The sequence below is a fragment of the Mesoplodon densirostris genome, chromosome 4 (assembly GCF_025265405.1).
Source record: "Mesoplodon densirostris isolate mMesDen1 chromosome 4, mMesDen1 primary haplotype, whole genome shotgun sequence".
NCBI lineage: Eukaryota > Metazoa > Chordata > Mammalia > Artiodactyla > Ziphiidae > Mesoplodon > Mesoplodon densirostris.
The window spans coordinates 13,011,623-13,037,256 of NC_082664.1; the positions used below are offsets into that span (position 1 = coordinate 13,011,623).

Below are 25,634 nucleotides of genomic sequence, written 5' to 3' on the forward strand. Positions count from 1 at the left end.
CATTACTAGTGGGAATGCAAAATGGTGCAGTCCCTTTGGAAAACAGTCTGGCAGTTCCTCAAAAGGTTAAACAGAGTTACCATATGACCCAGCAATTCCACTCCCAAGTATCTTCCCAGGAGAAATGAAAACATATGTCCACACAAAACACACACACGAAATGTTCATAGCAGTATTATTCATAATAACCAAAAGGCAGAAACAACCCAAACACCTACCAACTGATGAGTGGATAAATAAAGCATGATATATACATACAAATGGAATATTATTTGACAGTAAGAAGAAATGAAGTACTGATACAGGTTACAACACGGAGGAAGCTTGAGGACATTTTGCTAAGTAAAAGAAGCCACTCACAAAAGACTACCTATTGTATGATCTCATTAATATAAAATGTGCAGAACAGGCAAATCCACAGAGATAGAGGTAGATTAATGGTTGCCTAAGGCTGGAGGGTATGGGGTTTGGGGGATGACAGCTAAAAGGTACAGGGTTTCTTTTTGGGGTAATGAAAATGTTCTAAAATTGTTTGTGGTGATGCTTGCACAATTCTGAATACTAAGAGCCACTAAATCGTACACTTTAACCAGATGAATTGTATGGTATCTGAATTACATCTCAATAAAGTTACCAAAAAAAAGTATAAAGAAGTCAAAAGTCACCAAAGAAGAAAATCGGGATGGTTCCTTGTTTTGTCAATGGATTCCAATCACATTCCTAGCAGACAGCTTTCCAAGTGGCTTCAACGCACACTCGGATCTGTTACAAACGCAATCCCTGCCAATGGTCAGGCTGAGGCCAGGGATGGCTGTCCTGCTTGGGAGGGCAGGCTCCAAGGTCACATGGCCAAGTTCAGTTCTCTGCTCTAATACTTACAGGCTGGGTCGACAGGGACACGTTCCTTAACCTCTTCGTGCCTCAGTTTCCTCATCGGTACAACGGTGAGACTAATTTTAATAACATGCCTCACTGTTACAGCGTGTCAAGCTTGTGGTGGGCTTCAAACCTGCATCCCCCCACCCCCCGGCCCAGGATTGTGGAATACTCTTCCCTCACCACTGTCAAGTCAGAACTGAGAAGCAGCTCCACGAAGAGGAGAGGAGAGGCCCATCCCTTTCCGCTAGAGTCGTTTCAGAGCTCAGGGACAGGCGGCCTCTTGCAAAGCCCTTCCAGCCTGTCCCAGACCCATCAGCCCCTCTTCCTAATCTCTCCTCCTGCCCACAACGGACCTGTCACTCCAGAGGGGGAAGCCAAGATCCTGGAGAGGTCAAGTGACGTTGGCAGGAAAATCTCCTGTCCCCAGGGAGAGCACGCTTTTAGCAGTGCCACACAGAGCAGGGGAAATGATCCATGGGAGGTGAGGCTCTAGGTGAGCCTTGGAGGGGGACCTGATGCCGAGCTGGAACAAGGGAGGAGGTGAGGACTGAGAGCATCCTTGTCCCCTAACCTCTCAGGCCCACTCAGGTGCCAGGTGTGCTTCCACTGGCATAGGTGGCATCTCAGGTCACTGAGTACCATGTCATAGGCCCTTCTTTGGCCCAAGGATGCTCCTGTGGCATGGATACTTGGACCTCAATGTCACCTATAATGGTGGAATAATTCCTTCTCACCGCCCCGCTCCCCATTGGAGATGACCAACAGGTAAGTATTTTATTTTGTGAATGTCATTTTTGCAGGTTCCCCATCAGACACCAAAACACCCCCACGTCCTCGGCACTTCAGCTAGACCGGAAGCTTCTGGAAGGCAGGGATCCACATTGCCCTGCATTGCATTCACAGTGCCTCGGCCAGGCCTGGCACACAGTAGGTTCCCAACAGACCTTAACATTCAGTTGAATAAACAATGCTAAAATATTAACAAAGATGACAATCGACAATCTACATCATCTCATCCTGTTAGAATGCTTTCGTTACTCTTGCAAACCTCTTAACTGCCTAGAATGATATCTGGTTCAGAGTGGGCACTTGATAAACGCTTAGAAACTTCCAGGACAAAAATCCCTTCTCTGTAAATATAATTTGGCTCTAAGCTCTGAGAGGATGGTTTCTCCCTTAAAACAGACAACTCTTCTGTTTAAGATGAGATTCTCCCAACAAGACCTAGAAAACATTAGCTCCCCAGACTCCCAGAACATGTTCCCACTTTAAAACAAGCAGCATTTAATGAAACATAGATTCTTTCACTTTTTTTCCCCCTGTAATCAAACTTCTTTAATAGAATTGCTGCTGTCAGTTCAAGGGCATGGGTCTACTTCAAGGCTTGTTGGCTCAGAGATGGAGAATTATAAAGGCAGTAACTCTACATGCCTGCGTCCAGGATCTTGTTTCCAGGAGAAATGTAACTATCTGGGATATTTCAGGGCAGATCAAGCAGACATTTCTGCCATGAAAATTCGAGACAGTTTTTGATTCTCCAAAGCAGTGATTTATCCAATACTGGGCACTCTTGGAAAATTAGAATCAAGTAATGCTGCCTTTCTGCCATAAGGACTTTATCGTCTGGGCTCCAGCAGAGAGGGGATGCGGGTTGTAAATGGCTTTTGTCCTTGGTAGGAACAGGCTTCTGATGGTTCAGCCACAGCGCCTTGCTCCGTGACCCCATGCGTACACTGGAGGGCTGTGGAGGGGAGTGAATGCCATCGTGGTCTGAATTTTGCCAGCAGAGACAGAGTGACCGGCAGAGCTAATCACCCTCTGTACCCACCCAAGTCTTCTGGACACACCCTGAGCCCACGAGGCAGGCACCGCAGCCACAAATATCCCTGTTTTCCAGATGAGACTCAGCGGGGGAGTGACTAGTTCAGGGACCATAGAGGCCAGGACTCAGCAGGGGGATCCCAAGTTCCTCGTCCAGGGTTAAGGGCTGCCTCTAACATGCATAGAAATCATGCTGCACTGACTTGAAATGGAAGATTGAATTGGGTCCTGATTCAACTACCCATCAGCTTGTGGGACCCTGGCCGAGTCGTTTAACCTCTCTGTCCTTCCATTTCTTCAGGGGCAATCTGCTGCCATGCAAGGTGGTAAAATAGTCATCGTTACTGTGTGTGCATGTCCTGGCGTGGATAGCAAAGGCTGCAAGCAGGTAAATGGCCACCCTGCCCTCCCTAGTTGGCAGCTGGTAGCTGGGACCAGTCCACTCCCCAGTTTAAGAGTCAAATCCTCTAGAAATTGGCATACAGGGGGTGGGGTGTAGAGACCATGGAGCACATGAAGCAGGAACTCCACCCCTCCCACCTTGGTCATCAACAGCAACAATTTTATTTTTAATTTTTATTATTTTTAATTAATTTTTATTGGGGTATAGTTGCTTTACAACGTTGTTAGTTCCTGCTGTACAGCAAAGTGAATCAGCTACTCATATACATATATCCCCTCTTTTTTGGGTTTCCTTCCCATTTAGGTCACCACAGAGCATTGAGTAGAGTTCCCTGTGCTCTACAGTGATTCTCATTAGTTATCTAGTAGTGTGTATATGTCAATTCCAATCTCCCAATTCGTCCCTTCCCCCTTTCCCCCCATCCTGGTATCCACATGTCCATTCTTTACGTCTGTGTCTCTATTTCAACAGCAGCAATTTTAAACCGCAGGCAGCCTATACGGCTGCTTAAGGCTTTGTTTTTAGAAGCAGGTAACTTAGGTTTCAGGAAGTGCCTCTGTCCTTTACTTGTTACCTGCATGACCTTGGCGAGTTGTTTAACACCTCAGGACTGTGACCTCACCTATAAATGGGGATGCTACAGAACCTGCCCGCCAGGCTGCTGTGAGGATTAAGTGATACAGATGGTGTACGCACAGCACTCGTCCCAGCTAGGGTGCCATCACTCTGAGAATTGTTGACTTACAGACTCCTCCCTCCACACCAGGTCTGTGCCCGCTGTTCCAGAGGATGAGCCTTGGTTTGTGAAAGCAAAAGAGAAGATGAGATCAGCTTAGTGGGGAAAAGAGCAAGCGTGATTATACCGGCCATGTTAGGACCTGAATGCTGGTGCAGTTTAATCCCAGCTTCCTGAGAAAACCTTCTTCTCCTCTCTCGGGCTTGCTGGGATTGGGGCCCCCGGCCACGTTCAACGATGGGATGCTTGCGTGTCTGAGAGGGGCCGAGTCTGCCCTATCCGCTCAAATCCCCACCAGGGAGACGAGAGGAATCAACAGGGCGCACACAAGCGGCTTTTGAGGTCACGCGTAAGCCTTTAAGCCGCAGAAATCTGGTGGGTGTAGGGAAGAGATGTGTCTGCAGGTGGAGCTGAGCTCAGGAAACCAGAGATGATTCCAGCAACATCCACACCCGGGGGGCAGGCAGGGGAGGAGGAGGAGGGGAGATAAAGCTGCCAGCGACCCAGCAGCCACTCCCACCCCTCCTTTAGCATTCTTTCCTGTGGATCTCGGAGCCCAGAGTCGGTTTCTCTGTCACTCTCGGTTCTGGAACATCCCCCCAGCACTGTGTGCAGGGCAGGGGGTAACTGGGGTGGGAGGTCTTTCCTGCCAGTTGCCTTCCTGAACATTGAGGGGGGGAAATGTAAGGTCCCAGGGGACATCTGCCATCCCTTCCCCACCACTAGCTACTAAGTTCTCTAACACCTTATAAGCCAGACCCCTAGAGCACACTTGACCTTTCCTGTTGACATACACAGTTACATGGGTGACGCCATTATATTTCAGAAACCCTGAATTTATGTTGCCCTTTCAAGGCTCTATACTTTGGCCAACATTGCTGCTAGTTCCAAAATGCATGAATTTCTTCAACAAGTATTTACTAAGCCCCCACACAGCAGGTGATGAACTCTCTGGGAGCAGGTGGATGAGGCCCTGATGCATCTGTGAGCGTCCTTAGGTCTGGCAGCTCTTCACCTTGGAGGGTGATGGGACGTTCTGGAGAAAGCCAAAGTTATTCAGAAAGCAGGAGGTTATCAGGATGGCAAACACCCTGATCCTGAACAAGTTCAAGTCAATACATGCTTCTTGAGCATTTACTATGTGCCAGGTGCTAGGCTAGGGGCTTAGCCTTGAGGATGTGCCCTTAACGGGCTGGTGAGGGTCCAATAAGGCAACAAATGACTGAGAGACAGGAAGACGCCTGCTGTGATGGTGAGGCATGAAGGAAGCCAGGGGTTACTGACCTGGGGGAGGTGGGACGGGCAGCAAGCCCATGGAGAGAGTGGCACCCTCGTCAAGTTTTGGAGGCTGCGTTACTGACTTTTCAAAGTCCTTCAATCTGCCATGTCAGTCCTGAGAAGATCATTACTCCCATTTTGTTGATGAGGAAATGGAGGCTCTGCGAGGCTTAAGGATTCACCTGCAGTCATACAACCACTGTTTGGCACAGGTGAGAGAAGAACCCAGGCTGGGAGCCCAACTAACACCAGGCTCTCTCCATCCAAGCATTTTACCCACAAGAGGGGCACATCTCGGGACTACGGTCTCCTTTATCCAAGGAGCAGGTTCTGTATTCCTGGAAGCTCCAAGGGCCATGTCAAGAAGTCATGCTCTCAAAAGGAGGAATACACATTGCATGTCTTAGGTCAATTCGACTTATAGCCCAGGCCCCACACAGACAGAGGTCTAGCCCACTATTCTGTGGATCCTGGGGAAACCTGTCACTCATTTTCCTTGACCTCCTTGAAACATTTAATAAAACTGACCACTTCTTTTATGTATGAATGAACATATGTATGAATGTATGAATGAATGTATGTGTTATCTATCTACCCATCCATCCATCCAATCATCCACCCATCCATCTTACCTACAGTAAGATTTGTTCGTTGTGATGTGCATTTCTATGGGTTCTCAAGCCTCTGAGACAGAAGAGTTCCCCCACCCCCGAATTCCCTTCTGCAGCCTTTTTGTAGTTAAACTCTCCCCCGAATCCCAACCCCTGATGTGTTGCCTTTTTCAGAATGTCATATCAATGGAATCATGGAATATATAGCCTTTTTGGTCTGGCTCCTTTCATTTAGCAAAATGCATTCAGGTTCACCCACATTGTTGGGTGACTCCACCTTCTTGAAATGTTCTCTTAGTTTCTTTGACCCCACGCTGTCCTCACTTGCCCAGTCTCCTTTAGAGGGCCCCCTCCTCTGTGGGACCCCAAACCTTGGGGTTCCAGGGGATTTGCCCTGAGCCCCCTTCTCTCCAGGTGACCTGGCTTTGACTTTCTAATCTCTGCAGACTTCTCCCAGATCTCAATCTTTCCTGAGCTCAAGACCTAACATACCCAGCTGGCAATGGTACATCACTCTCTGGCTATCTTATAAATACCTTAAACCTGTCCCCAGTGAATGGCCCACCCTCCATGTTGGTCTGGTGCCATCCTTGATGACCACCTCCTCCCTCCTACCCTGTGATAAGTGGACAGGCCAGTTGGCACTCAGCATCCATTTCGATGAGGCTTCCTTCCTTCCTTCCATGAGCCTTCCTGTCGAGAACACTAGGTACGGGTGTGCAGGCTGTGCACTGCATGTTCACATATACTAGCCCTGCTTCCTATTCTGTGGAACCTGACCTACCATGCAGCTAGGGTTCTGAATTAGAAGCAAGTTCAGCCAATCTAGCAGATTCAGAGGACAGAAAAGAGGGAGAGGTGTTATTCCTCTGGCAACCGAGGCTTTGGAGATCTAAGTGTGGACAGGCTCTCCTGACGATAGCATCTACTTCCTTATTTGTACATAAGATGTTTTTGAATTTGAATATTTGAATATTTCCAATTCCTGCTCCTTTGGCCCTTCCTGCAAATTTGTAAGGACCTAATTCCCTGAATTCAATTCCTTTCTGTTGAAAATATTGAGAATGGTTTCTATTTCCTGCACTGAAAGCTAACTGGTACACTCTGCCCTCTTTTAGCCAATCCTCCACAATCTTACTTCCAAAACAGCTCTCGAGTCCATCAGCTTCCTCATCTCCACCACCTGCATCCACTCTGGCTGGACCACTGCACCCGCCTTCTGCCTGACCTCCCCACGACCATTCTCAATCTGCTCCTTTCTGTTTTCCACATGCATTTATGGCTTAGGACTCCTCAATGGCTTTCAACTACTCTTCGGAGAAATGCCCAGAACCCTATCAAGGTCTTCAAGACCCTGCGTGGTCCAGCCCTGGTAATTTCTCCAGTCTGCTCTGCTCTGGCTGCACTGGTCACGTCTGAGAGCTGCCAGGTCCTGGCACAAGATAGGTGTTCAGGAAATGCCTGTTGAGTGATGAGTATCTGGCCTTCCACCTCCCTCTGACACAAACCCAGGAGCTGCTAGGATGAGCTCTGCCCGGAAGGATGCCCAGGAGATGGTGTGGCTAGCCCACCTTTCTCAGCTCCCGGCTCTTCAAACTTCTGCTTGGATGCTGAACCGTGACCCTTCCCAAATGGAGAGTGTTTGACAGAGATCTCCTTCCATTAGATGCTGATCTTTCTTAAACCTTTTAATTAGTTGATTCTCTTTAGGGAGTAGAAACTGTGAATTGCATTTTTCAAAAAGGAAAAAAAAAATTGCCTCAAAACATGCCATTCTCCCTTTGCTTTCTACCCTGGTTAAAAATAACCCCATATTCTAAGCCCTGACGTTTATTCCGAAACTATGAAAGCTAGATGGGAAGGCTGGGGAGTAATTTAAATAGCTTCAAATTTCTATCATTTTGACTTCTGTGTTTCAGAAACCACCCAGTGCCAGAAATCAAAGCAAAAAAATAAAAGATAAAAAAATCGTGATTTCCCCCCAATTCTATGGTTTAAAATAAAGTTGCTAAGAACTGTGTACCTTTCATGGACAACAGCTGAAATGTCTAGGTTTTATAGCATCACTCTCATGCCCCAAACAGGAGTAAAAATAATTAGATTAAATCATGGGCTTAACCAGCATGAAAATACGTTTAAAATCTTCTCTCTCGTTTCAGTACATTCCAAAAGAGATTAAACACCACGAAAAATAAAAATATGACTGGAAGGTCCAGCAGGAGGATTGCTTTCTCCAAGAGAAACCACTGTGGAATTTTATGGCTGGAAGAGGCTCCAGATGCCAAGTGGCCCAGCTGTTCTCCACCCAGGAGGGGCCTTGGGCTTATCAAAATCACCAGGGAAATATTTTCTAAGCCATCCTCGCCATCTCCACCTCTCTCCCTGCCCTGATGCTGAGCATCTTTCTCCCGCTCACGGAGAACTGCTTAATGTCCCATTTTCAAGGGGAGAGAGAACACTGGAGTCCAGACAGGTCAAGTGCTTTCCTCAGCATCACACCTGGTTAGCAGCAGCAGGACAAGAGCCTGAACATGAAAAAGGACACTGGCCAAGCCATACAGGACAACTCTGACCCATGTCCTCTGCAGTAGCTGGTCCAGGAAGCCCAACCACAATTGGCCCACAGCCGTAGTAATGGTCCAGATGGTCAGGACGTGGTCAGTGAGGGTCAGCCTCCCTACTGTTTCGTCCCAATTTCCAACTCAAGACCAGCCGGAGAAAGCTAAATATGACCCCTAAAATGGGGTGAATGGTGTCCCCTGCCAAAATTCATGTCCACCAGGAACCTTGAACTCGACCTTATTTGGAAAGAAGGTACATCAGACTGCTAGGGCTGCCATAACAGAATTGCACAGACTGGAGGACTTAAACAAGAGAAATTAATTTTCTCACAGTTCTGGAGGCTGGAAGTTCAAGATCAAGGTGTTGGCATGGCTGATTTCTGGTGAGAGCCCTCTTCCTGGCTTGTGGATGGCTGCCTTGTCACCGTGTCCTCACATGGCCTTTTCTTTGTGTGCGTGCACTTCCAGTGTCTCTTTCACTTCTTTTTTTTTTTTTTTTTGCTGTCTATGGGAAACTCACTTTAAAAAAAATTTTATTGGAGTACAGTTGATTTAAAATGTTGTGTTAGTTTCTGCTATACAGCAAAATGAATCGGTTATACATATACATGTGTACACTCTTTTAGATTCTTTTCCCATGTAGATCCTTATACAGTACTGAGAAGAGTTTCCTGTTCTATACAGTAGGTCCTTTTTAGTTATCGATTTTATATATAGTAGTGTGTATATGTCAGTCCCAATCTCCCAATTTATCCCTCCCCACTACTTTTCCCCCCGGTAACCATAAGTTTGTTTTCTACATCTGTGACTCTTTCTGTTTTGTAAATAAGTTCATTTGTACCATTTTTTTAGATTCCACATATAAGTGATATCTTTCACTTCTTATGAGGACACAAGTTCTATCACATTAGGGCCCTACCCTTACGACCTCATTTAACCTGAATTATCTCCCTAAGGGTGCCATTTCCAAATACCATCATTTTGGGGGTTAAGCTTCAACATATGGATTTTGAGGGAATGCAGTTCCCTTGTTCATAACATAAGGTCTTTGCAGAGGTAGCTGAGTTAAAATGAGGTCATACTGGATTAGGGTGGGCCATAAATCCAATGACTGGTATCCTTCTAAGAAGAGGAAAGGACACACAGAAACAGAGAAGGTGGCCATGCGACCACAAACACAAAGATAGGAGTGATGTGTCCATAAGCCAAGGGATGCCACGGATCGCCAGCAGCTACCAGCAGCAAGGACAGAGACAAGGAAAAGATTCTCCTCGGAATTTCCAGGAGAAACCAACCCTGCTGATACTCTGATCTCTGACTTCTGGCCTCCAGAACTGAGAGAATACATTTCTACTGTTTAAGTCACCCAGTTTGTGGTAATTTGTAACAGCAGGCCTAGGAAATGAATACACTCCCCAAACCAATGGCATAAAATACCCTGCCTCTACTTAGCCACCTCCAGCTTCCCCAGGCCGGCAACCTCCTTCAGGGCAAAATGGAAGTCTTTTCTTTTTTTCTGCTATAAAGCTGCCCCACTCCCCTACCTGCCTTTGAGTATCTGGCAAACACAAGGGATGGTGGCCGACCCCCTTGTAGTAAACTCTCAATAAGTATCGGGGACTTGTTCTCATTCAGGGGGGCCTTTGTTCACTGCCACGACAGGAAGAGCCTTTAGTTGTGTCTGTATGTCTCTCTCCAGCACTAGGCTGAGCACTCTGAGGGCTGTGAGGACAAACTGTTCACCCCAGTCGTGTCCCTGCCTCTATTGGATGGAATCCAGCAAGAGCGTTTTACAGGCAGGCAGACGAAACATCTGACGCGAACCAGTCACCAAGATTCCTGTCCATTACACAGCAACCCAACTCTGAGCCACTCGCCAGTGGGCACCACACAGTGCTATTAAGTTATCAAAAGGACAGTGGTTATTAAGATATAAACCATTTCTATTTGGAAAGATAGGCAAAACTTTTCTTAGCATAACCTCTTTTATGTATAAAACATAAACAGCAAATATATATACAGGGCTTACTATGCACCAAGCCTTCTAGGTACTTTACACATAGTAGTTCATTTAATCCTCACAACAAGCCTGGGAAATATTATCATTAGTCCCATTTTACAGATGGTCAAACTAGGACACAGAAAGGTGATGTAATTTGTTCAAGGTCACACAGCAAGTAAGTGGCAAAGCCAAGACTGATACCTGAGTAATTCAGCTCTACAAGGCACTTGACTGGCTAACAAGAACCATAAAATGTTTCTTCTCTGGCACAATATTTGGCATTTGTTCTAAGAACGTCACTCAAAATGGGGGGGGACCCTTTGTGTGAAGATGTTTCTAATGGTACAACACTGAAGCCACTAATTGGCCAGTAATAGGGAAATGGTTAAGTAGCTGTGATACATTCATCTAGTCCTTCCACAAACATTTACTGGCACCTACCAACGTCCTGACACTGTTCTACATACTGGGAATACATCAGTGAACATGACAGTGAAAGCCCCTGCCCTCATGGCACAATTTAGATAGAGTATTATCAAAAATGGTAAAGACATGGGATGTGGAAAAAATGTTTATCATAAATTTTAAAAAGAAACACGAAAAAATCACCTATGGCTTGTTTGCAGCTATGAACAAATAAGCAAATGAAAAGAACTAGAAAGAAATACACTAAAACCATTACAATGGCTGTGGCACACAGAAGAATCCTAAATCACTTTCCCTCCCATCGCCCCCTTGCCAAACGCTTTATAACATGATTATGTTGTTTTTTATAGTAAAATGTTTAAGTCCATTTATTATGACTTATCAGTAAAGAATGAAGCTTAAAAATATGGTGCCTGAAAGAATCCAGCACAAATAGCATGATGTCACAGATATGATGCCGAAGTACAGTCAACACTACCCTCGGGGATAGAAATCAGAACCTCTGGGGCTGGGGGAGGGGCTGATTAGAAAAGGGCACAGGAAACTTTCTAGGGTGACAGAAATGTTCCAGATCTTGACTGGGGTGGTAGTTACATGGTTACATACATTTGTCAAACTCAAGCTGTGCACTTAAAAATCTGTATTTTTTTTTATATTTGTTATATGTCAGTAAAGAGAGATCCATAGAACTTCCCACAATATAGGAAAAGGGGAGCATATTTATTACCACTGATAAACCTTAGCACTCCCCACTGTTTTCCCTCATTGTCATAGTTTTCGCAACATGGACGGACAAGTAACAAGCACCTGGATTCACGTGAAAATCGCACATGTCAGCCACCACCATGTTTCCTATGGAGGAGACTTTGGGATGGGGCTGGATATGGTCCTTGCTGCTATTGCTAGAAAGGTGAGCTCATCTCCCGAGCTCAGAAGCTCAGGAAGCAGCGTGGGCCCTGCCTGTTGTGACCCATTTTCAGGTGGGTTCATCACAACAGGCACTCTGCACCCCTGGAACAAGACCTTGACGTCACCTGAGCCATGTCACCATTGTCAAAGTCAGAAACAGAACCCACTTGACTTGTCCTGTTGTTCTCAGCCGGCAAAGGTGGGTGTGAGAATCAATTTGGGCCAGGTGTTAATTTCAGTTGCCTGATCAACCTGCAGAAACAATTATTGTCTGGCTAGACCATATAGCCAGCAATCTGTGCAAAGTCCCAGGGACAAAGTTCTACATTGTGAGCCCTCATAAGATTGGGCTGTATCTGCTGTGGGTTGCTGATGTACCCCTGGCACTTCCACCAGAACCTACCATGTAGGAGGCACCCATATTAGTTTCTTTTCTTTTACTGGCTGCGTCTTTGTTTCTGCGTGAGGGCTTTCTCTAGTTGCGGCGAGTGGGGGCCACTCTTCGTTGCAGTGCTCAGGCTTCTCATTGTGGTAGCTTCCCTTGGTGTGGAGCACAGGCTCTAGGCGCGCAGGCTTCAGTAGCTGCAGCACGGGGGCTCAGTAGTTGCAGCGCAGGAGCTCTGGGGTACGTGGGCTCAGTAGTTTTGGCACATGGGCTTAGTTGCTCCGTGGCACGTGGGATTTTCCCGGACCAGGGATCGAACCCATGTCCCCTGCATTGGCAGGTGGATTCTTAACCAGTGTGCCACCAGAGAAGTCCCATATTAGTTTCTTAGGGCTGTTGCAACAAAGTACCACATGCAAGGTGGCCTAAAACAACAGAAATTTATTCTCTTGTGGTTCTGAAGGCTGGAAGTCCAAAATCAAGGTGTGGCAGGGTTGGTTCCTTTCAGAGACTAAGGGAGAATCTGTTCCAGGCCTCTCCCCTGGCTTCTGGTGACAGCTGGCAATCCTTGGAGTTCCTTGACTTACAGACACATCACTCCAATCTCTGCTTCATCACCATACAGCCTTCTCCTCTGGGCATCTGTGTCTTCACATGGCTTTCTTGTAAGGAACCAGTCATTGGATTTAGCAACCTCGCCCCGCTTCTCCAGTGTGACCTCATCTTGACTAATCACAGCTGCGAAGGCCCTATTTCCAAAAAAGGTCAAAGTCACAGATGCCAAGGGCTAGGACCTCAACATATCTTTGGGGGGACACACTCAGCCCACAACTGCACTCACATTTGTTGACTCGATTAACCCTTCATCTACGGAACACAGGCACAGAAAACTATTCTGGGTTAATGAACTCTTAAGAACATAGTGATGGCTGTTATTAAGTCTTTTATATGCTCTGATTTGCCCCAGAACCATCTTGATTCACATCTGCTGTCCAGCATGATTAATAATGTCCCCTCTACTCTCCAAAGTGTCCCGGTTTGGATTATAAATTTCATGGCCACTCTATTCGTTAGGACTTCAGTGCCCCGTAGTAAAAATTCATACCAATCAGTCGAGAGAGTTCAAGGTAATCCATGCCTACATGCCAGGAAAGACCTCCATCCTTTCCAACATAGATACGTGGTATGTCGCCTTCCTAGACAGCCTCAAGCAAATGCCTGGGGAAAGACAGATGCTGGAGCAGGTGGATGGGCTCAGGAATGCCTCCCACCCAAGGACAAAGCTAAGGGAGGGTGGATGATTGCCAAGAGCGAGCAGTCTAACCAGCAAGGCTGGTCAGGGCTCCCCAGTAACCAGCGAGGGGCCTTGAGGAGGCTGGAACAGCCCCTCCCTTTACCTCTGACCTGCTCTGGTCCTGAAATCATGACCAGGCTGTCTAGTAGAGGTGACGGTTAATTTTATGTGGCAACCTGGCTAGGCGACAGTACCCAGTCATTTAATCAAACACACATGTAGGGGTTGCCATGGAGGTATTTTGCAGATGTGCCTTAACATCTACCGTTGGTTGACTTTAGGGAGATCACCCTTGATAATGTGGGTGGGCCTCGTGCAATCAGTTGAAGGCCGTAAGAGCAAAAATGAGGTTTCCTGGAAGAGAAGAAGGAGAAATTCTGTCTCAAGACTGCAGCATCAGCTCCTGAGTGGTTTTTTTTTTCAGCCTGACAGCCTGCCCTTCAGACTTCGGACTTGCCAGGCCCTATAATCACATGAACTGATTCCTTGAAATCAATCTCTTTATGGATACATACATACATACACACACACACACACACACACACACACACACACACACACACACACAGAGTGCGTGTACCTCCTGTTGGTTCTGCTTCTCTGGAGAACCCTGACTGACACACTGGATCTTGGCAAACTGGGGTTGGGGGTAGGATATGAAGAACAAGGGGCCATTCCTGTCCCGATGGGGCCAAACCAGGAGACCAAGGGGCCAGGCCGGTGGAGGGACCTGAAGGGCTGCTATCACCACTTACTTGATAACCCATAGCCGTGGGTCGGGGTCATCCCACCCCAGCACTCCTAGGTCCTGCGCTGTCCCCCTACCCCCAGCCCGAGAGGTTCCCCGTTTGGCCACCCTTCTCCTTGGCATATAATCCTGCCTCTCTTCCCAGACTCAACCCCTGCTGGTGCCCTGAGCAGCCTCAAGGCAGGAAGCCTCAGGTCAGGACTGAGTAAAAACAGGGGCCAAGGTCACCAGTCATATTTGGGAAGGCCCTCCGAGACCTTCCTGGAAAGGACACGACAGCTTCTCCTTGTGTACAGATCCCAGGCAGTCCCTCGGTGGGCCTTGTCCACGTTCACAGTTCTAATGAGACACCGAGCCACTGGAGCTCAACTAATAGGGTGAAGACAGGTGACAGGCAGGAACAGGACACCGGCAGGCTTGATGGATTTCCAGGGTGTTTCACATCACAGGTGCTTAACTAAACAGTTGTTGTATGACAGATGGTTGTAATTCAGACACGTAACCCCCTTTTCCTAGGATCTCACAAGAACAAAACTGTGTGCCTAATTCTAAGTTCTAGGCTTGCTCTCATCCTTAGCTTCTGTCCAAAACGTTTCTGGTGAAGAGGCACTAGGGTCTGGATTTTCTTCTTGGCTTTCCTTTGTGAGCTTGTGGAAAATTACTTCACTCCTTAGTTTCCATGAAGCACTGTGAAGTTTGAGAAGGTTATTAGCTTGTTATAAACAGGAGATTCATTGAACCATAGAACAGACTATAAAATGAACCACGTGAGGTCACCGAACCTTCACTTCTAGTCTTCTCCCCTTAGATGCCTTCTCAGGCCCATGCCCCCTCTTCAAAAGCATCAACAGAATTAAGATTCATGAGGCAGTCAAGCATCGGACAATGGGCACTGGATTGAGAGTCCAGGATGTTCAGATCTGGCCTCAGGTCTGCCACTAAATGACTTTTTTTTTTTTTTTGTGCGGTACGCGGGCCTCTCACTGTTGTGGCCTCTCCCGTCGCGGAGCACAGGCTCCCGACACGCAGGCTCAGTGGCCATGGCTCACGGGCCCAGCCGCTCCGCAGCATGTGGGATCTTCTCGGCCCGGGGCACGAACCCGTGTTCCCTGCATCGTCAGGCGGACTCTCAACCACTGCGCCACCAGGGAAGCCCTAAATGTCCTTTTGACAGAGCGGTCTTCAGTTTCCACCTCAGTAAGAGGAGAGTAAGAGGTCCCCAATGAGGTGCCTGACCCCAGGGGTTCCTCAGCTCAATTCACTCATGTCCTGTCCCCTCGATGCAGGGCGCACGGCACATGGCAGGAGAGAAGCTGATCACTAAGGCAGGGAAATGAGTCTCTGCTTTCCCGCCAGCCTCTGTCTCCCTCTTTATCCGCCCAGTACTGCAAACTCTTCCTGAAGTGCACTACACAGACGATCCCTGACTTATGATGATTCGACTTATGATTTTTCGACTTTATGAAAGCGATACCCATTCAGTGGGAATGATACCTCCCTTCTATTCAAGCCGAGAATAAAGGCTCTCGAATATTTTCCTGGGTCTAGTGCTGTGCTAAAGCGTGGTCTGTGAACTCTTCGTTACCTGTCCGTGACAGGAGGAAAACAGAGCGAGAAGAATAAGCATTTAAACACTTTTAAGCAATTTGACGTTGTGACAACCAAGTATGTGATCATTTATTGAGTGATTCATTTTTCTAGTATTTTACAAACATGCTTTTCTAGTATTTCACAAGAGTGTTGGTGAAATAAAGAAACAAGCCTTTCACCACAGAACGTGGAGGAGCAGTCACCTGGGAAAGTGTTTCTCAACCAGGACTGATTATGTCTCCCCTGCCTGGGTGAGCTCTGGAGACACTTTTTGTTGCCACACTGGGGGCAGGGGTGCTACTGGCGTCTAGTGTGCAGAGGCCAGGGATGCTGCTAAATACCCTACAATGCACAGAACAGCCCCCATAACCAAGACTTACACAGCCCCAAATGCCAATAGTGTCTGGGTTGAAAAATGCTGATCTAGGGAATAAAACACATTAAAATGGTGGCTGCTGTCTTTGTCCACTGAACACTGATGCCTGCCTCACTCTGCCTCCTTGTTACTAAGACCTGCCTACTCTCTGCCTCTCACGGTCTACCAGTCCACATGCTGCTAAGCACAGGTCTTCCTCCCTCACAAGACCCTCTCTACCCAAACTGGGTGGCTAGGAACATGCCAGAGAACTCTGATCCTCCCCCCTCCCCCCTTAAAGTCTCATTAAGGCAACTCGAATCCTTGTTCCTTCTGTCTTAGTTTCATATTTTTCTTCTACCAGCTGCAGTTCTCCAACGCGTGTGTTCCTATACAACCATCAGGTCTGTCCCTGGAACAGAAGCTGCTTCCAGACCAGACCCTGACTTTCATTCCTTCTGACAAGCACCGAGTGTGTACCATCTACCAGGAGGATTTGTGCCGGGGGCTGGGAGGGAGGAAGGATAAGCCTGGCAGTGTCTGCAATCTAGCGGGGAGGGGGAAACAGATGTGTAGTGGATGGCGACTGTAACACGACAAATGCCACAGGGAGAAGCTTACACAGAATTTTAGTGGAATACAGAAAAGGGAACAATTAACTCCAACTCAGAAAAGATGACTCAGGGAAAAGCAGCAGAGGAGAGAGCTGGGCTCCAAAGATTTCCTGGATTCTCCCAGGAAGGAGAGAGAGGCTCTCTGGGCAAAGGAATGAACTGGATGCTGAGGCAGGAAGGAGGGAGCCCTGGAGACCGGGAATCCTGTGCAGTCAGGACCCAGGAAGTAGGGGAGGCGACAATAAGAAGAGGACCTGAGTGCCAGGGTGGGAATCTAGCTGTGTGCCCATGACACCAGGGAGCACCAGACCTCTGAGCACAGGAATGACAGGATCAGAGTATTTTAACCCCACTTGGAAACTTAATTCTGTAGAGGGCCAGGGAGTGAGTATTTCAGGCTTTCGGGGCCATATGGTCTCTGTCGCGACTACTCATCTCTGCCTTAGTAGCATGAAAGCAGCCATATACATCAACAAATAGGCATGGCTGCGTGCCAATAAAATTTTATCTATGTTCACAGCAATTTGAATCTCACATAATTTTCGAGCATCACAAACGATCACCCTTTAACACGTTATTCTGGCCCTTTCAAAATGTGGAAACCACTTTTAGCTTGTGGGCCATCTACAAACAGGTGGGGAGCTGATCTGGCTCCTGGGCTGTCGTTTGCTGATGCCTGTTTTGGAAAGGTGTTGCGGAGGTGGGGGTCGGGGACAGGGACCTTAGGCAGAAGCTGCCGGAGTAACTCAAGGATGCTGAGGAAGGGACAGGTGCGCAAATGCTGTGGCCACCTGAGCAGCAGGATGGGGACCAAAGGACGGGAGGAAGGTTTCTGGCTAGAGTGACGAGAGGGCACTATGATGCCACGAGTACAGGTGGGTGATGATACGGAGATGGCACAGGCCAGGAAGGCTTGTGGGCTGTTGCCACACACCCTGCCCCAGAGGACAGACGTGCCTGGCCCAAATGCAGATCAGCCTGTCTCAGAGAGAGACGGATTATACCAGCGCTGGGTACTCAGAGGGCTGGGGTGGTTGACAGAGCTGACATCTGTTGTTTCTGCTTGCCCAGCATCCTGCAACCCTGGTTCTCCTTGGGGGACACCCTTTCCCTGTTCTTGTCCACATGATGTGAGTGGGGCCAGTCCCTCCCTAGGGCTGGCTACAAGGTTGCTTCAGAGACAGGTAAATGATCCAATGAGCGTCAATCCTAGGAATTTGGGGCAAGCTTTCTTTCTGCTGAACCCAGAAGTGGTAACAATGCAGGCCATGACTTTCCAGGGTCCCTGTGTAGAGCAAGACTGGCTGGGAAGAAAGCCAGTATGGAAGAGAGCTGAGCCCATCCTGTTGCCACCCACTGACCCCTGGATCCAGCTATGCCTAAAGCTGGACCCAGACCTCCCAGATCAGAAGCCAATCATTTCCCATCACTTGCGCATGCCTGTCGAGGCTGGGTCTTTGTCACTTCCAACCAAAGTCCTAACTCATCCAGCTGCTATTAGATGGAAACCCAGGAAGGCAGAGGCCTTTATCTTGGAATTGTGTGTCGTAAAGTGCCCATCCGAGAGGATTCCTTGATAAATGGCCTAATCCAAAGCATTTGCATCTGTCTTATTTATCTCTGGACAGTGCCCCTTATACACAGTAAGTACTCAATAATGCTGGTGTAAGAGTGAAGGCACGTAATCCCAGGGCACCAACGCACTGAGCTAGAGGAAACACTCTGGAGAGAAGCATCAGCAGGCTGTATGGATTTCTCGTCGTCCTCACTGACTAAGAGTTCAGAGAACCCATGAGCTTCAGGGACCTGGTTCTGCTTTATACAAATAACCGAGACAGGCTCTGGCTGGGAGAGAGCAGGCTGGCGGGGCACCGGTTCTCACTGCACGCTGGGTAAGAGCCGAAATGAAAGAAAGGAATTAGCTGATCTCAGAGATGGTTCAGAAAGGGGCAGGCGTCCTGCTGGGCATGGAAGGTGCTGGCTATTAGCAGCAGCTCACTGGGTAGGGTAAGTGAGTAGTGGAGCTCTGCTAAGTGCTCAACCTTGATTCCAAGGCTGGAGGTAGGGATGTGCGTGGGCAGCTTGAGACCCTGGGCCTGTGACCCAACAGAGGCTCTGGAATATTCAACTCAACAGTGAGTGTCTATGAAATGTGTTCACGGAGAAGCTGATGAATGGGGGTGTTGCAAGGCAGAAAGGAAGGAGCACTGTACAGGGAGTCTATGCACTGGGGTCTGAGTCCCAGTCCTGATCCTCACTGGACGTATGACCTTCAGCGAGTCACTTCTCCTCTCTGGGACCCGCCTTCCTCCTCTGTCAAAAGCACCAGAGAAGTGCTTCTCCATCTGAGGGGAGAGCTCAGAGTTTGTCTAAGAGATGCTCAAACCCACGTGCATTGAGTGAACATGGAATGAACACCCCACCCCCATGTGCCAGCGTCAGGAAGGTCTAGACCTCTGTGTCTGGATGCGTTTATATTTTATTAATCAAATTACTAAATTCTCCATCACTTTTGGTCATTCTGTTTTCTCTGCATATAGTACATGGGACCTCTAGGTGACAAGCGTCCTCCATCTCCTCCCAGAAGCCGCATGGGCAAGGTGGACCTCTCACTGCCTTTAAATTCTTGTCCACCACTTGCTAGTGGTGTGGCCTTGGGCAAGGTTCTTAACTTGCCATGTCTCCGTTTCCTACCTGTGATACAGGCACAATATTAGTGCCTACCGCTTAGGCTCATTCAGAAAATGGAGCGAGAAGGTCTATGTAAACGTGTGGAATAGGGCCCAGCATACAGCAAGGGCTCAGTACAGCCAGGAGGATGGGTAACCAGAAGGGGATGCAGGGGGCCTTCTGGAACTGGTAATATTTTGTTGCGTGATATGGTGATGGTGAAATGGGTACTCACAGTTGGGAAAATGTATTAAGCCCACTTCCCTGTATGTTATCCTTCAAAAAAAAGTACTAAAACCCAAGATACTCTTAAACAAAAAAGACAGAAGGTCAGTGGCAGCTGCAAAGCTCCCAATAATGAAAACATTTAATGCATTTGCATTTCCTATCCCTCCCTCCTGAGCAACTCCTCCACCTCTGTGCCTTACAGCCTCAAATGGCTTCCAGCTTCATTCAGCCCTGAAGAAAACTGGCTCCCTGGGAAACAGCGCTGGCCATCCCCCACCCCCAGGGCCATTCCTCCATCCAGCTGTTCAACATCGCCTCCTCTTAGGACTTGGAGTTGCTGACGTCAGCTTGCTGGACCCCTTCGCATCTCAGTGACCCTGACTGACATGGGAAAAGCCTGAGGAGACTGAACTTTACTCAGAATTGGCTGGGGAGCCGTTTTTCATAGGCTGTCCTGACCCAGTTCCACCTCTGTCTGAAGAAAGTCCCACCAAAGCCCCACTCACACCTGGTTCACCCCAAAGACTCGACCAGATGGTCCTCAGGCCAGATTTCCTTTCCTGCAGCTTCTCTTCTCTCTCAGAAAACTCTAGCCCCTAGGATGCTCTGTTTAGTCCCGATGATAATGCCTTGTAATCCACACATACTGGCATCAAAGTTCCCCACGTTCTCACATGAGAAAGAGGCTTACATAAATACATCCACCCTAAGTTTTCCCACAGGGCAACTCCCTGTTGGGAGAACAGGTATAGATTAACCTGCTCCAGGACAAGGGAAAAGGTAAAACAAACAGTGGTCCACTCCCTCTAGAGAAATAAAGAAACCAACATTTGTAAGTTATTATTCTACTTAATCCTAATTACCACTTGAAGGGTAGGTCTTATTATCCCCATTTGGCAGATGAGAAAACTGAGGCTCAGAAAGCCTAAATGACTTGCCTGAGCCCATCCAGCCCATAAGCAGGAAAGCCACAACTCATCCCAAGCAAACTGGCCTGGCTCCAATGCCTGGAGTTTTTCCACCTTGGCTCACATCTCACAGCCATCATTTTAAAACAATTAGCCCACCTAGAAGGCTTCCAAGGTAACATAAACTCACACGCTTGCAGAGATAGGAAAACTCTAGCTGCACTTTCCAACAGGCAGGTACTTATTGCTTGCTATTCTGGAATAATCAAGAAAATAATGAAGTAAGCCACTTCCTAGAACAAATAAACCCAGAAGACTCAATTTAACCACAACAAATACAATAACAAACTTTAATCCCAGGTCAATTTAGTTACCCCCCTTTTTTTTTCTTCCATCCTGACTCATCCCCCCCTTGTGGATGCAAAACAAAACACACACACACACGCATACTCTTTGCAGCAACAAGCATACAAATACCACATGAGCATCCCATGACAATTCAAGACTTTGGTTCTTTGGAAATCATTTCTGTCTGAATCCACATGAGGAATAAGCCTAGCCCCCCTCTCCCAAAATACATGCACATACACACACACACGTGTGTGTGTGTGTGTGTGTGTATCCATACCCCTCTACCTTCACTGTATGTGATCACCCTGCAAAGTGGTTCTAGTGTTGTAATCAACCCTTAATGCTGGAAACCACTGAAGTGAGGCCTGCACTAAATAATTCCTGGCACCATCTTGACCACTAAGGGGCTGGAAAAGCTCCCAACTTGAATGTTCATATTTACCTCTTTGTTACACACACAAACAGCAACTAGTCCTGTTCTTAAATCCTGTCATTTCTCGGGAGGGAATATGACTCGCAGCTGAAGGGTTAACTGATGTATCTGGGAACACACCATCCCTGGGGTATTGCAGAAATTTCTTCAATAGCTGAGTATAGGGCACAGAGAGGCTAGGTAACCTGCCCAGAGTCACACAGCAAGTGGTAAAGTAGGGGTTTGTACCCAGGCAGTCAGCACTTCATCACTACACTGTATTCCTCTCTACTCAGGGAGATGGACATGCATAGTACCCACAGCACCAAGGGCAGTATAGGTTTTTTTCCATTTCTTTTAAATTTATGTTTAAATTTACACAACTCCTTTCTAACACAGTCACTGAACTGAGGTTCTGACAAGACCAGAGCAAAGCTTTTTCAAACATGCTCTTTTTTTTTTTTTTTTTTTTTTTTTGCGGCCATGGCTCACAGGCCCAGCCGCTCCGCGGCATATGGGATCCTCTCAGACCGGGGCACGAACCCGTATCCCCTGCATCGGCAGGCGGACTCTCAACCACTTGCGCCACCAGGGAGGCCCCTCAAACATGCTCTTTTAAAAATGCAATTATTGGGCTTCCCTGGTGGCGCAGTGGTTAAGAATCCGCCTGCCAATGCAGGGGACATGGGTTCGAGCCCTGGTCCAGGAAGATCCCACATGCCACAGAGCAACTGAGCCCGTGCACCACAACTACTGAGCCTGCGCTCTAGAGCCCATGAGTCACAACTACTGAAGCCCATGCGCCTAGAGCCCATGCTCTGCAACAAGAGAAGCCACCACAATGAGAAGCCCGCGCACCGCAACGAAGAGCAGCCCCCGGTCGCCGCAACTAGAGAAAGTCCGCGCGCAGCAATGAAGACCCAGCACAGCCAAAAATAAATAAATTAAAAAAAATTTTTTAAATAAAAATGCAATTATTTCCAAGGGAAAAAGAGCTGTCAGTCAACTACATATTAGTATAAATGAGCCCTATCAGCTTCACCTCTTAATACTGGGCATCAGCAGCACTGAAAGAATGAGTGGTTTGGCTGAAGGGAGGTGTGTAATACGGGAACAGAGCAGGTGTGGACGGGGTGCGGGTGCAGTGCCCAAATGGAGATGTTTAGCAGAGTCTGCAGAGGAGACCATTAGAAGCATGTAAAAGAAAGAAGAGGAATTCCCGGCCGGTCCAGTGGTTAGGACTCCAGGCTTTCACTGCTGAGAGCCCAGGTTCAATCCCTGGTCGGGGAACTAAAATCCCGCAAGCCATAAAAAGAAAAAAAAATCGATGAGAGAAGGTGCCTACTTTAAATTCTGACTAAGGACTAGCCCTAATTGTATCTAGAAGAGGTGAGGGTAATTCTCCCGGACTTTTTTTTTTTCTTTTTGCGGCATGGGGGCCTCTCACTGTCGTGGCCTCTCCCACTGCGGAGCACAGGCTCCGGACGCGCAGGCTCAGCGGCCATGGCTCATGGACCCAGCCGCTCCGCGGCATGTGGGATCTTCCCAGACCGGGGCACGAACCCGTGTCCCCTGCATCGGCAGGCGGACTCTCAACCACTGCACCACCAGGGAAGCCCTCTCCCGGATTTTTGACGTCCTGTTTCCAGTCAGTACTCTTTGAGCTTTAGACAGTCTGCTCTGAACTAACTGTGGGGGGAGGGGGTGTTTGGGGGAGGGTACTGTTACTCATGACTACACGGTGGCAGAGATGCAAGGTGGGGACGCTTCCCAAAGATTCGTGCTCACTTCCACAGGATAGGGTTGCTGCTGGTAAAAACAGTTGCCCACCCAGAGGACTTCATCAGCCAGATCACCAGTGTGTCATGTGTCGCTACTGTTCCAAGGTGCCTCAGATGCTGGCGCGTCTTCTCAGCCCTCTCTCACCTTCCACGGGGGCCCTGGAGGCCATCTGAAGATGGCAGAGTCGAGGCAGGAGGAGCCTGGATCCCTGTGTCACCACCTGGAAGGCTCCCTGCCAAATGCTCACACTGGATTGCCAAGCAAGTGAAAAATAAACTACTACTGGGTGAAGTTACTGAGATATGGAGATTTCTCAGTTACTGCTGTGATCGTTATCTTAACCTCCAAAGGAATAACATTTTCTGATTTTCCAAACATATGCTCTCAAACAGTCTCGAAGCATCCACCTGTATGATCTAGTTAGGGGTTTTGTTCTTGGTCTGTGGACCACGGTAGGTGATGTGAAGGATCTGGGATGCTCTTCATGGCTGTCCCCAAGGATATACACTGAGGAAAGGGAAAAAGTTTCAACTACTGATATGTGACTCAATATATTTCAGGACCATCACAATTTAGTGGGTGACCATACTAAATTAAGTTGTGAGCACACTTAGCACTCAATAATCTTGCCTGCCTCACAGAGGTATTTTTAGAAGCCAGGGTAACCAATTTTATGCCTTGCTTTTGACATATGGTTTACTTATTCCAGCGAACATTAATCTTGTTCAGCTTTGCCCTTGTACCTTGAAACAAGAGTGTAAGTTGATAAACGTTATCTGAGGACCACAATCAGCAAACTATCAAGTGTTTAAATGTTATGAAACCAATATATCCCATCATCAAGAAACTTGGGCAATGGACCTAGATGATTTGAATATATTTATTCCATACTTCTCTTACTTTTGTGAGCATTGGTGTTTAAAGGGAAAAAGAATGAGTTTTGTTATTAGTGGGTGAATTTGACCTTTGTCGGGTCTGCGCCCAGGAAAAGCCTGGTGCATTTTGTGTGTAGGGCTCTGAGTGTATTGTCTATTGGGGAAGGACTGAGATGCTTCCCTGCCCCCACCCCCCCTTAGCCCCATGCTTCATTCGTAAGGAGCCATCTGCCTGGCTGGAGAGACACAAGCCCTGGGGGTATTACAGAATTAGTAGCAACTCAGGAAGGGCACAGAGAGGTTAGGTGACTTGTCCAAGGTCACACAGTAAGGGGGCACATTTGAGATTTGAACCCAGGAAGTCTGGGTATTGAATATAATCTCTTTCCCACTACATAACACTGCCTCTCTGCTTAGGGGGATGGTCTTCCAGAGAACCACCTTTGCAAAGCCTTCCATGATTCTCTCAGGCACATGGCGGGCTCCTCCTACTAAGTCTGCTGTTTGCACACATATCCACTCTGGCCATTGTCACACTGTACTGCCATTGTTTTTCTGTCTGACTCCACATTCAGGCTCTACTATCCCATAGTGTGCCTAGAATTAGAAAAAAGTGCCCCTTCCTGAAGACATTTTGCTTCCAGTTACTGGAATATGCTCATAATAAAGAGACAAATCAACAATATCTCTGATTTGAATGGCACCCTCTGGAGTTGTGCAGTGCACAACCTACACAGCTGTACACAGTGATCTACTACCAGACCGGGAGCACAAGTTCCTTGAGGACAGTCTCTGTTTTTCCATTTGGTGCTGCCAGTTCCTAACACAGCACCAGGCACACAACAGATTTTTGTTGACTTGATTTGCAAGCGTTGCTGGCTAACTCAACCCCGAGAGGCAGGAGATTTCTGACTCTTCATTATGAGACTGAGGGATGAAACTTGAGTCTTTTCATTGTTTCCCCTGCTCTACTGGGGGAAATCAAGGACTGCATTACAGGAAGGACGCCTGTGTGAGTGGAGGCCCTTTCTAAACAGTCGTTTCCACCTAGGCTTTCACTCCCATTTCCCAATTTCTCCCCTCAAGTGGCAGAAGGACCAGTGAGATTTGAGATTTCTTTCTTTCCTTTAGCCAACAGCTCCTCAAACACACTTGTGTACACCAGGCATCAAGAATATGGATAAAAACACTTTCTAACATGCATTTGCAAAGTATGCATCTCCCACTAAGCACCAAAGCCCACAGAAATAAACGAGAAAAGGCAAAGATAACAGGAGACCTAGGTTCTCAGGTTGTTTTTAGGGCTGTCAGAGGAAAGGAATTAACCGCATCACTGCAGCTAATTATGAGGTGGTCTCTCATCTTAGACGATCCTGTGCTCAGTTATATACTGTCCAACATCTCCCCAGGGAGGGAGGGGCACTCCTAATGACCTGGGGTTCAAAGCTGTGGGTAAAAGGAGTTGCAGTTCCCCAGGGTCTAAAGGGTCCACTGTGGCTGGAGCTTCCTAGTCAAGCCCCGTGGTCTTCTCTCCCCTGGTTCACCCGCCCTCTGGGTGGCTGGGTGTGCGTTTCCCCCAATTCTGAGCCAACATCCTCTGATCTCTTCCAGTTTATCAAGGTACAGATCACTAACAGAACACCACCAGTTCCAACATACAGGCATTTGATTGAAAACTGTTGCTCACCCCCACCTCTCCTCCTCCCCGACTCCCACATTCAAGGCTCAAGGCAAGTTCTCCTTCTCTGCAGTTTCTTTAGGCCACGTTCAACTCTCTTCTCTAACTACCTTTGCAA

At 47.8% G+C, this 25,634-nt stretch overlaps 1 protein-coding gene across 2 annotated transcripts in view; it reads right to left on the minus strand.

Annotated features, from left to right (window-relative positions):
- Nucleotides 1-25,634, minus strand: part of SLC24A4 (solute carrier family 24 member 4) — a 178,418-nt gene that overhangs the window by 59,938 nt on the left and 92,846 nt on the right. The gene's annotated exons all lie outside the window — the stretch shown is intronic.